Genomic DNA, 13781 nt, shown 5'->3' on the forward strand with positions numbered 1-13781 from the left:
GCACACACAAGGATTACCCTGGTCTTCCTCGGTGCCTCTGCTCCAGAGACCTCCCAGCATTCCGGCTCTAGGTGATAGTTATGTTCAGGTTTGCTCACACCCTTTAGGGAATTGGATCCTTTCACAATTCTACAACATTATGAAATGTTTAGACATTAGGACACCTCGGGGAGTTGACACACGATTAGATAATAATGGTGTATTTTAAAATAGCTAATGGATTCCATGTTACTCTTCTGTTAGTTGATGGTTAAAACGCCCATAAAAACCACAGGGTCAGATTTTTCTGAATCATCTATAAGTGGTTTCTGATGGTTTTAAAATAAGGATTAACTACATCAAAGCTGGAGTGAATGCGAGTTTCTAATCCAAAATATATCTTTAGCTTAATTTCATCCAGTTTCAGATCCAAGAGCTAATTTAAGTAATGGTTATATGAGATTTAGGGGCCCCTGCGTGTCTTCGTCGGTTGGACGTCTGCCTTTGGCTCATGTTATGACCCCAGGGTCCTGGGATCGAGCCCTGCATTGGGCTCCCTGCTTGATGGGGAGCCTGCTTCTCCCTCTTCCTCTGCCTGCTGCTCCCCCTGCTTGTGCGCTCTCTCTTTCTCTCTCTGGCAAATAAATAAATAAAATCTTTTTAAAAATATTTATATGAGCTTTAAACGTTATTAACAGTAGAGTGATGCATTATTACAGTCGTGGTCCCCTGATGAATGTGGTCCCTGTGCCCTTTACCACTTTACAATGTGACTCTGCTGCTCCTCCTTAAATCAAGTGGTAAGACTCATTTCTCCAACCACTGGCCCTGGGCTGGCCCGGTAACTTGCTTTGACCAACAGAATGCAGCCAAAATGACACAGTGCAACCTATAAGACTAGCCCTTGAGAGACAGTGTACATTCTCTTGTTAGTCTCTTGGAACACTCAGAGTCCAGGTGGAGAGCAAGGCCAGCTGACTGCCACACTGAGGCCCCAGACATGGGAATGAAACCACCTTAGATTCCTGCCTCAGCTTTTCGACCAGCTGTCTGAACCCAGAGGTGGCCAGCAGAAACTTGAAAAAAACATACATTTACTGGCTTGGAGTCACTACATTTTAAGGATGTTTCTTACACAGCAAGAGATAACTAATACAAGCAGGACCCTAAATGGTGACAGGATGGTGTCCCTTTTCTATGAAAATTGACATCATCTCTAAAAACAGATGAGAAAGTTTCCCACTTTCCAGAACAGTAAAGGTAGGGTTTCTTTCTTTGAAAAAAAAGGAAACAGAATAGTTTAAGAAAGTCTGTGAATTTAGATTTAAATGCCAAAATATAATGATGCTTACCCATTAAAAAAAGAAAACTGAGTTGATTTATTATTTAGACTAAAAGCTAGTTTAGGGGGAGAGAAAAAGAAATTGCTAAATGGGTCCAGTGATAGCCTGAAAATTGCCATTTTCTCCTTACTGGTGCTTTGTTCACTTTCAACCCAAAAGAATTGGGACCTGCCTAACTTTGCACTTGGCTTCGAATTAACAAAATTGTGCTCTCCCTTTCTACCCCTTTTCGATGCTGACACGTCCTTCCTAGTATCTCTCACCACATTAGTAGACCCTGGGCTCTCAAACAGCATCACGACCTTTCTCTCTTAGAGGGATTTAAATTGAAACTTATCTCCCAATATCAGGGTTTCAGGAAGGACCTCTCTGCTGTTTTGTTGAAAAAGAAACACATCACGATGACTCCTTTCATGGAGTTCTCTTGAGATTAAGGAATTTGATACCAGAATTTATTTCTCTGTTCAGCAGAATACTGAGCAACAAATAACCAGAGAAAAAGAGCAAGTTAAGGAATTACTGTTCAGACTTTTGGATATTTGTCTCTCTATGTATTTTGACTTATTTTAGATTTGCATACTATGAAATAGGCATTTGATTTTTGGCGCCCAGTTCTGTACACTTTAAATATGTGTAGATATGTGTATCGACCACCAGCATCAGCTCTAAGAACATTGCCATCACCCCATGAAACTCCCTTGTGTGCCCTTTTGCTATCAAGCCCTCTCCTGAGCCCGCTCCCAGCAACCACAGATCTGTTCTTCCTTCAGTTCTGCTTTTCCAGAACGTCGTATGAATGGAATCATGTAGTATGTAACTTTTTGAGACCACCTTCCTTCACTCACCTATCCATGTTTTTCGGGGTCTGAATAATTTGTTCCTTTTTATATCTGAGTAACGTTCCATTGCATGGATCCGTCCCTGTTTGTTTATCAGCTTGCTTGCTGAAAGACGTTTGGGTTGTTTCTTGTTTGGGGCAATTATGAATACAGCTGCTGTAAATGTCTCTTCATTTTATTTATTTATTTATCTATCTATTTATTTAATCTCTGCACCCAACATGAGGCTCGAACTCCTGACCCTGAGATCAAGTGTCCCATGCTTCTCTGACTGAGCCAGCCAGGAGCCCCCAGTGTCTCCTCGTTTTAATTCATAAAACGGTAACGCTGTTTACATCGAAACTACTTTATCAGCAGAAATATTAAACTGTAGTTTATGGTACTTTGATTTTTATTTAAAGTGTTTATTCCAGGGGCATCTGGGTGGCTCAGTTGGTTAAGCATCCAACTCTTGGTTTTGGCTCAATCATGATCTCCTGGCTGGTGGTATCGGCTCCCAGGTCAGGCACTGCGCTCAGCGTGGAGTCCACTTGAGATTCTCTCTCCTTCTCTCCCTGCCTCTCCTGCTCATACTCTCTCTCTCTCTCAAATAAATAAATAAATCTTAAAAAAATAATAAAGTGTTTATTCCAGTAGTTTTGGGGTGTTAAATGAGCATTTCCTCTGTATAATCACTACTACTAAGTATCTTTTTATTAATTAACTACCATAACTTAATATGCACCCACACATTTTATTTATTTATTTATTTAAGAGTTTATTTATTTTATTTTAGAGAGAGAGTGTGCACGAGTGGAGGGAGGGGCAGAGGGAGAGAGAGAATCTTGAGCAGGCTCCACACCCCGCGCAGAGCCCCAGGGGGGCTGGATCCCACAACCCTGTGATCAGGACCAAAGCTGACCAAGAGGCAGGTGCTCAACTGATTGAGCCATCCAGGTGCCCCTGCACCCACAAATTTTATTTCATTTTATTTTAATTCCAGTGTAGCTAACGTACAGTGTTATATTAGTTTCACGTATATGATTCAGTGATTCAGTGGTTTCATACATGACTCAGTGCTCAACAAAATAAGCTTACTCTAAATCCCCTTCACCTATTTCACCCATCCCCCCACCCACCTCCCCTCTGGTAACCATCAGTCTGTTCTCCATAGCTAAGAGTCCATTTTGGGGTTTGTCTTTCTCTCTTTTTTTTTGCCTTTGTTCATTTGTTTTGTTTCTTAAATTCCACATGAGTGAAATCATATGGTATTTGTCTCTCTCTGACTTATTCCACTTAGCATAATACTCTCTAGCTTGATCCACATTGTTGCAAATATGCCGCCACAGATTTTCAGGACCCAAGGCCAAGTAAGATCGAGTCCACATAATGGATACACATACAGTGAAACGGTGGTTTGGAGCAGGGCAATTTTACATGTGATCTGAAGACGGGAGAGATATAAATAATTTTCTTTTAATTGGAAGCACTTTGATTGGACCTAAGAAAGTTCCCAATGTTGGCAGCCAGAAATGGACAAGGGATGGCACTGGTTTGTTGATATGAGGGTTTGGGCATCCTTGAGGGTAGTTTTGGGGACAGAAAGAACTGTGCGGGTGTTCGCTTTGGCTTTACATTTTGAATTTCACTATGTGAAAGTTACAAATCCTAAATCGTTATTTTTTCATTATTAAAGATTAGGTTACAGCTCTCATTTTCCTTATACATCTAGCCAATTTGAGGCATCAGTTTAAAGAGATCTTTGGATAATACTTGGTACCATTTATTAACTTAGTTAATTAACCATCTTCAAACTTTTTTTTAGTGTAATTAAGTATAAAGGTATTATAACTGGAATACAACGGAAATCAGAATTATCCCTCTACAGTAAATCTAAAATTCACAAACGGTGGGGAAAAGATAAATTTCATAAAAAAAAAAACATCAAAGTTCTTTTTCTGAATTCAGAACTAAGGCATTAGGCATGACTCACACTTTTATAATAATACCCTTAAAATGTTTTTATAGGTGTCTCTTGTTTCAACCTTACTGGAACTCTCTAATAATAGACGAAATGCTGCCAGCCCTAAGTTTTCAGTTCAAGGGATCGTTACTCCTCTCGGATGAGCGCGTAAACAGAAAGGACATGCGATGTCTGTGTCTGCTCGTATGCACCCCTCCAGCCTAAGAGGACATAATTTTCTGGCTTAAGTTAATCAAATATGCTGTACGCCTAAGTTCACCGAGCCTTTGCACACAGGGTTTTCTTATCACCAAATGCTCAGTGTTTATCTCTTTGGCTGCCTTATTCTTATTCATTGTTTTTTAAGTTTAAGGTGTACAGTTATGATGGTTTAATTTACACACACTGTGAAGTGATCACCACAATAGGTCTCGTTAACACCCATCACCTCATGTAGACAGAATAAAAAGAAGAGAAAAAGAAATGTCTCCTGTGGCGGGAACGCTGAGGATCTACTCTCCTGCCATCCCTGTATCCCCGAGAGCAGCGTGAACTGAAGACCTCAGGTCGTACACGATATCCCTGGCACTTATTTCTCTTAGAACTGGAAGGTCATGCCTTTTGACCCCCTTCCTCCAAACCCCTCTCCTCCCACTCTCAGATCTTTTTAGCTGCATTTTAAAATGTAATATAACTGGTTTCCTTTTACAGTGTTTTTGTTGTTTGAATTAACAATAAAAACATTCCTGGGGCGCCCGGCTGGCTCAGTTGGTAGAGCATGTGACTCTTGATCTCGGGACCCTCACAGCAGGTGTAGAGATTACTTAAAAGTAGAATAAATCTTTTTTAAAAAAAGATTTATTGGTTTATTTTAGAAAGAGAGAGAGAGAGCATAAGCAGGATGGGCAGAGGGAGAGGAGAGAGAATCCCAAGCAGACGCCTTGCTGAGCACGGAGCCGGATGTGGGGCTCGATCCCACAACACTGAGATCACGACCTGAACCAAAACCAAGAGTCAGACACTCAACCGACTGCGCCACCCAGGCGCACCAAAAGTAAAAAACCAAAAAACTTTAAAAAAATAACAAAAAATTCCTGTATACTGAGTAATTATAGGAACTCTAACAAATTAACGTTACAAAGGAAACAAAATTTAAGTTCTCTGAATCATTGCGACATGTCTACAGCCATACCACCCTGAACGCGCCCGATCTCGTCTGAATCATTGCAACATGGTAAATAAACTTAGTAAGACTTCATCTCCAGATCAAAAGCCAAATTAATGATTTAGTTGCATATTTTAAATTTGGCCTGACACGGCTGACCTTCCTATAGGTCAAGTTCTCTTAAGTACCCCAAGAATATCAAACACCAAAAATGTACATATCCTACCTAACAAATTTCATCTTAATGCTCTGTTTTTGAGAGGCCCCTGGCTGGCTTAGTCCGCAGAGTGTGTGACTCTTGATCTCGGGGTTGTGCGTTGGAGCCCCATGCTGGGTGTAGACATTACTTAAAAGTAAATGAAAAGAAAATACAATAGTTTTGCGTCTCAAAAAGGTTTTGATACTTAATTCTAAATCTTCCCGGAATAAAAGATATTTGTGCGCAGGAGAGGATCGTTAGCAGCCAGCTCACTGAAGCTACTAAGGCCGGGGCTACAGGCAAAGATGAGCCCGAGTATTACAGAGATTCAGGGTGGGTCTTCTTACGGCCCGGCAGTCATGCAGGGAGCCCTGTCTACAATTGTTCTGTCAGTGATTCCAGAACCTTTAGAAGGTGCATTGGTGTGGCCTGAATCCCTAGGCTCTAGTTATACGTACTACATTCAAACACCTTGGACCTTAATAGGGATCCTAAAATATGTAAAATGTCTGTTCCTTTCAACACAAAAGAACTGAAAACTTGTTGGAATCTTGCGTTCTCTTATTTTCTTTTCAGACTACACACACTCCTATCGATACTTAAAATGCTCTCCAACTGAATTCTGTAGCTCACATGTGCGCGTACCAGTGTATGAGGCTGTTCCACTGGCTGAGGCCTGGTGAGAAGGCTGCATGAGCTATGAGGTCCGTGCTCTACTACTTGGACCCAGCGTATGTGGCACTGATGAAAAAAGTTGTTGTAGATGTAATTCCGTGAAGAATCTTGAGACGAGATCTTCCTGGATAATCTGGGTGGGCTCTGCATCCCACATTTGTCGTTCTGGAAGGCAGGAAAGAAGAACAGACAACCACGGAGAAGGTCATAGGAAGGTGCAGACGGAGACTGGAGCGAGGCAGCCGCGGGATCAGGACCACCTTGAGCCTTCAGAAACTCCGAGCGTTGGGGAAGGATTCTGCCCTTAGAGAGAGTGCAGCCCGGCCAGACTTCTGGTCTCCAGAACTGTGAGAGAAGACATTTCAGTTATTTTAAGCTACCGAGTTTGTGGGATTTGCTGTGGCAGCCCCAGGAAACTAAAGCAGGTGTGTTCGGGGCACACCTGGGAGAGGCAGGTTTCAGCATGTGTACGAAAACTCTTGAGTTGCAAGCATGGAATCCCAGTGACACTATCTTATTCGTAAAAGAGTCACTCGTCAGGATACGGTGTACTAGAACTCAAGGTCAAGAAAGGGTTTGCGCTTGAGAAGGGGATGAGAACCAGAACCTGGAATGCCGGCAGGACCCTGTTTATCTTTGTGTCTGCTTCATTGTTTGTTTGTTTTCTCACGTTTGCCCTGCTTCCATGTAGAATATGGCCGCCCCATAGCTCCTGTATGTGTTACCATTCTAGCCACACAGGGAAACTAGCTAGTCTTCACTCACCCCGAAACCAACTTGGGTAGCTCAAGTGCCCACCCCCCACCCTAGTCCGATCCACCATGGTGCTGGGGGTAAGATTTGCCATCTAAACATGGCTGCCTGGCACCCATGTCTGTGGATCAGGTGGCTGATTCTTTGAGAAAAGCAGGTGTCCAATGGTGTCTGCCTGTAGCTGCCATCTTGTGCTGTGTTGTATCCGTTAGCTACTCCCCGCCCCATGCTGTCTAAAAGACCCAAAATGAAGTACCTGAAAATAACAATTATTTTTTTTGTAGACCTACAAGGCAGCTGATCGAGGTTGGGCTTGGCTGGACCGTCCTGGGGCTCAGGTTCAGGGGATGACAGCTCCCAGGGAGAAGCTCTTCTCACGGTGATGGCAGAAGTACGGGAGGGTGAGCCCCGAATGGCAAGCACACTTCAAGCCTTTGCTCACATCATGTGCGCTAACATCCTATCGGCCAAAACATCATATGGTTGAGCTTTCTATTAGTGGAGTGGGGAAGTATACTCCTCTTACGGAGGTTAGGTGGGTAGGAGAGGATTTTTTTTTATTCGACAGAGACAGAGACAGCCAGCGAGAGAGGGAACACAAGCAGGGGGAGTGGGAGAGGAAGAAGCAGGCTCCCAGCGGAGGAGCCCGATGTGGGGCTCGATCCCATAATGCTGGGATCACGCCCCGAGCCAAAGGCAGACGCCCAACGACTGAGCCACCCAGGCGCCCCCATTGTACTAATTCTTGATTTTGTTTACACTTTCAACATTTTTCAAAATTAAAAGTGGATAAATATATGAGGATAATTTGGGTCAATTTTGGGGTGAAGTTCTCCAATTCAAGGCTGAGGAATTAGGTTGTCATCCTTGGCTTGCCCAAAGAAAAATGAGAACTTTCACCTTTACATAAATGTTCTTCTTTTATCTAATATTTCTGGCAAGCGGGTGTCTTATTTGCTCAGGGAACGTTCTTTCTGAAGGAGACCCAGGAAGAGATACCTCGTATGTGTGGCAGTCCCTCGTATGTGAGCAGCCACAAGGAGGATATTAAAGACATATGGGGTAAGCAGAACAAATCAGACATTGATGTCAAGGAGAAAAATCAATGTCCTTTACAAAAAGCAGAAGTTGCAGGACCTTCAGTGAATAGACAAGGTAAGGAACAGGGGTGGGGAAGAAGAGCCCCTTCATACTTGCAGCCCACTGTTTCAAAGATGACCACCAGGAAGCCTCTATCTGTTGGGCACCAAGGACTCTTGGAAGAAACGGAGGGAAGTCCACGATCAAACGGACACCTCAGGATTGTGTCTCTAAAACAAGCCCACATTCGTTACTTTTAGAGTATCCGAAGGGGATCCTATGTGTTCGAATTTGAGGTTAACAACAGAGTGAAAAAATTAATAAAACATTAGCTCAACATCCTACAATCGTTTAATAACTCATTGGCAGAAAAACCATCTCATCCATTCAGTGCCATGCATTCTTCTTACAAGTAGGTATTGATTTTAAAATCACAGTCGACTGAAGTACACTTAAAAGGAAGCAGATAAAAATCAGAATGTGGGAACTTTCTACAGGGTAACAACCTTACGGGGAGACAACTCTAGATTAAAAGAGCATTAAGAAAAAGAAAAACCTCAGGGTGCCTCGTGGCTCAGTTGGTTAAGCGTCTGACTCTTGATCTCAGCTCAGGTCTTGATCTCAGGGTTGTGAGTTCAAGTCCTGCCAGGCATGGAGCCTACTTAAGAAAAAAAAAAATTAAGAAAAAAGAAAATCTCCAAACTTGGAAATAGGAAACGCATGACTTACTCTCCTTGCCTGGCAACATCATGCTGGGGCACTAACAGTCTGGGGCAGGGGGGCGGGTACACCTTCATTTCAGACTGTTTAAGATTCATTAAGATAGTTGACAATCCTGTGAGGGCAGGGGATAACCTGTACAAAACTGAAAGATGCAAATGATTCTTATCTGACAGCAGTTGAGATTAATTCTGTCTGGTAGGGATGCAAATGATTCCTTGTCTGGTTGCAAAGATAATCAAAAATGTTTTGACGATCGGTTTTATCGCCTGGGACGTTGTTAACCAGACTTTTAAACACCTAACTTAGCAATCCTCCAGGGCTTTCATCTCTCAGAGTTTCTTTTAACCAGTTTAACCATCCTGCTGCTTCCCTCATTAATGAGTTAATTAAATATTTGATACCTAGTTACTTTGTCTTAATAGGAGACTTGTGATTTTGCCTTTTTAAAAATTCTACTTTGAAAAGAGACTTGAAAGAATTAACATAGAATAAAACATGTGGACCTTATTTGGATCCTATTCTCCAATAAACCAGTTGTAAAGGCATTTTTAGGGAGACGGAGGACATTTACAAAAGGATCTAGGCATTAGATGGTGTATTTTTTTAAAGACTTTATTTATTTATTTATGTATTTATTTATTTATGTATTTATTTATTTGGGAGAGAGAGCAGAAGCAGGGGGAGGGGCAGAGGGAGAGAGAGGAGCAGACTCCCTGCTGAGCTTAGAGCCCCCTGTGGGGCTCGATCCAGGACCCTGGGATCATCACCTGAGCTGAAGGCAGATAGATGCCTAGCCAATTGAGCCATCCAGGTGCCCCAAGGCATTAGATGATATTAAGGAATAATTTTCATTTTCTTAGACGTGAAGATGGCATTGTGGTATGAAGGATGTTTAACTGCATTACTTATCTAGTGTGTGTAACAAATTACCTAAATCATAGTATTTTTAATGTAAGTCAAAAGATGAGGAGGTGACTACCTTTGGTTTGTTTCACATCCCCAAAGACGGGAGCACACTGCCTCAGGTGGGCCACACAGGGAAGCACCGGGGTCATCCGGGAGGCAGAGGGAGTGACAGGAAAATGTGGGCAAGAGCCTCTGCTGCGCTTTCCACAGGAAGAATGGGCAAAGCAGGGGAAGCAAGTTTAAGACGGGCTAGTCTGAATCGTTTCGGTGGGCTCTAGGGCACTGGGGCTTCCTCTAGTTGTCTGGGACCCGGGCTGATTGGTGCAGGTAGATAGTGGCCCAGAGTGTGAGAGCCCTAGGAGAGTCCAGTAAGGAAGTGATTGGAGTGTAGCCTCTGGTGCGAAATCTCCTTGACCGGATTGTCAGTCCCTAGGTGCATTTTCTTCTGTCCCCATGCCTGCGGGCAGCAGCAATGCCAGGCCCTCTCTCTCTGGGTTCCAGTAACAGTTACCTAGCTCTCCTGGAAGCTCTTACCTAAAACTTTAGACACCTTGGCTTTTCTACAAACGGCTTCTGCAAGGCACTTCAGGCTCCCTCTAGCACTCTCAACAAAGGCCGCACTCACGTTGTAGGGTTTGGTAACAACAGCATCCTCCTTGTGGGTGTATTAATACACAGAAGTGTGCGGGCAAGATGGCGGTGGAGTAGGAGGACCCGGGCTCGCCTCTTCCCATGCGACAACTAGACCACTACCAAATCATCCTAAATACTCCAGAAATTGACCTGAAAACTAGCAGAACAAACTCTACAACTAAAGGTAGAGAAGAGGCCACATCAAAGAAAGGGTTTTAAGAACTGCAACTAACCAATTAGAGGGGGGAAATTTGGCCTGATTTCATCCCCTGCCCTATCCAGAGAAGAGGCCACATCAAAGAAAGGGTTTTAAGAACTGCAACTAACCAATTAGAGGGGGGAAATTTGGCCTGATTTCATCCCCTGCCCTATCCAGTAAGGTTTCTCTTCCCTGGGGCACCTCACTCCCTGGATGGCCCTTTCACTGGAGCTCAACCTAGGCTCTGGACTTCACCCCCTGTGAGGACAAGTGTTTGTTCAGTACATGGGAAAACACTCAGGAATCACTTATTAATCAGTGCCATTTTAACGAAAAGGTTAATTGAAATCCTATTAGGTATTTTTCATGGAAACTGACAAGATTCCAAAATTAATACAGCAAAGTAAAGGGTCAGAAAGAGCCCAGAGAATTTTGAAGATGGAGAGAAGAACTTGAGTACGTACCATAAAACTAGGATAACTAAAGCAACGTGATCCTGGCACACAGCACATTTGAAAATAAAAACGATAAAAGCTCCCAAAACAAATGTGGTGCAATATTTTTAAAAACTACGTATTAACTATCTACCGCTATGTAATGATTTAGCCCCAAGCTTAGCAACTTGAAACAATAGAAATGATTATTCTGCAGTGTGTGAGGGTCAGGAATCCGGGGGTGGCTTAGCCAGCTGGCTCTGGCACGCCATCTCTCAGGAGGTTACCCTCAAGATGTTGGTTGGGGTCGTGGTCATCAGAAACTGAACGGGAGCTGGGGGACCCACGTCCGCATTGGTCCAGGCACGTGGCTGTCGGTCAGGGGCTTTCTTTGCCATATGGGCCTCTCCACAGTGCTACTCATGATACGGCAGCTGACTTCCCCCAGAGAGAGTGATATGAAAGCTTGAGAGAGAGAATGCAAGATGGAAGCCATGATGTCTTCTAAAACCTAATGCCAGAAGAGACACACCATCACTATTTCTGTATTCTCTGACCCTGCCATTATGTGGGAGGAGACTGTGCGAGGGTGTGAATTCCCAGAGGCAGGGGAGCATTATGGGTCATCTTGGAGGCTGCCTACCACACATTTTTTTGAGGGGCAAAATGTCATGTTGTCTATAACTTACATACTTGGGCAAAAAAGTAAGAGGTTGATGAAACAAATTTAGTGAAATTTAGGCTTTCTCCCTGGGAGTGACAAGATGGCTGACTGGCTCAAGAATCCTCTAGAAGCCAGTTGCTTTCTTTTCTACCCAGCCTTCTGACCTGTCTTCACCAGCAATGCATGCCTTGCACACAACACACAGCACTTTCCCAGCTGGCTACCTACAGCTGCGCTCAGGGGGCAGGGAACTGAGTCAGCAGCCCGGCCCCCTAAGTGGTAACAGATGAGCTAGAATATGTTCTCCCTCAGGTATTATTTTGAGATGTTCTGAAACACACCAGCACTTTTTCTGATGGTGTTCCAAAATTTCTTTAGAGGAACAGTCCCATGGAATCCTTTTTGTGACCTTGCCCTCAAGGTCAGTGTTCATCATAGGGTTTTAGCAGAGTCAGCAGTCTTGTTGAGCTTTGCCTTTGCCCCTTTTGTTAATTCAGCTTGAGCTCATTCAGTCCCTGGACTTTAGTTCCTTATTTCATAAAGGAAACTAAAACAACTTTGGAAGGATACCCAGCTGTGTCTGCTAAGTCACAGTTCTTTGGTTTATGAAGGAACTCCATGGAATCCTAGGTTCACTTACACTAAGTATTTCTGTAAGAATGTAACTTTAAACAGTTTTTTTAGAACCTGGGTTAAATGTTAACTTGTGTGATGAATTTGCCAGAGGAATTTGGAACTAAAATTGGGGAATCTGAAAGGCTGCCATTTTGGGTGTTGTAAGAAATTTGTGCATTTTAGGAGAGAAACAAAGATTTATGTTTAAGACTGCCCCTCAATTTGTTCTTGATGATAACACTTTGGTGGCTTCTTGGTGATAATTGAAAAATTATTCTGATGTGAAAAACAACAACAACAACAAAACACCTACCTGTTATTTTGGAGAAATTCCAAGGCAGTAAAATAATTTGATTACAGATATTTCAGACTGGGATAGGAAGGGATCTGTTTGATGGTTAATCAGTGTATCTCCAGGGGATAACAATGGGGAGGACAGGAAGAGTGTTCACCATGGTGAGATGGGCGGGCAATGCGTCCTCTTGGCTAGACTCAGCCATTTTTCTCAGAAACCCCTTTTCTTGTATGTTTCCAGTTTGACTGAACTACAAGGGATATTCCAGCCTGAGAGTTTCACCTGCCCTCCTTCAGCTGGGCTTTTCTTGCTGAACCCATAATATAAAACCATGGAAGGTTGACATGACATGACCTGTACAGATTATCTCATTTATAAGGGTTATCAGGGAAGCTTTTTTGAAATATGGATCCCCTCCGTGCCACTTATGAAGAGCTGGTTCAGGAGGTCTGAGCTCAGGACATCTGAATTTCTTTTGCAAATTTCCTAAGTGGTTTTGATGACCAGTCAAGTGGGTTTGCTAGTCACTGTGATTCTGGTCTAGTGGTTCTCAAAGTCTGGTCTTTGGATGGGGTGTATCAGCATCATCACCCAAAATCTTGTTGGACATGCAAATTCCTAAGGTCCATCCTGGACCCCCCGAATTAGCGGCTCTGTGGTTGGGGCCCAGCACTCCGTGGTTTTGCAAGCCTTCCAGGGGATTTGGATGCTAAAGTTGGAGAACCATATCTCATTTTATAGTTAAGGAAATTGAATCCAAAGAGAAGGGACATGTCTTTGGGTTAAGGAAATTTGACAGGAATGGGAAGCACTTCTTCATTGAGCTCTGGTGTTTTAAGGGGAGAATACTCAGAGCCTCTGTCCTGGGAAACCTCGGTTACTACATTCATGTCAATAGGCTTTCTTCCACTAGAAGATGACACTTGACCAGCGACAGTGTTTATAGTACAAAATGCCAAAGGAATAGTTCTTTGGGAACACAGATGAGGGAATATCAGAAGAGTTGTAGCTGGGTGGTTCAGTCAGTTAAGCATCCGCCTTTCACTCATGATCTCAGCGTCCTGGGGTTGAGCCCCACGGTCAGGCTCCCTCTCGCACTGCCGCTCCCCCCCCCCCCCATGCTCTCTCTTGCTCGCTCTCTCTCTCAGATAAACAAATAAAATCTTAAAAAAAAAAAAAGAGTTATAGCACCCAAGCAAGCTTCATGGAGAAGAATTCTAAAGGCTGAAGATGATTTGCATAAATAGTAAGACAGAGGGCAGCCTTCTCCCCAAGGGGAGAAAGCCACAGAAAGGAAGGGGCAGGGCAAGAAAGAGTCCAGCTCCACTCAGTCTCAA

This window comes from Ursus americanus, chromosome 15, assembly GCF_024610735.1.
Source record: "Ursus americanus isolate L20-20 chromosome 15, mUrsAme1.1.p, whole genome shotgun sequence".
Classification (NCBI taxonomy): Eukaryota; Metazoa; Chordata; class Mammalia; order Carnivora; family Ursidae; genus Ursus; species Ursus americanus.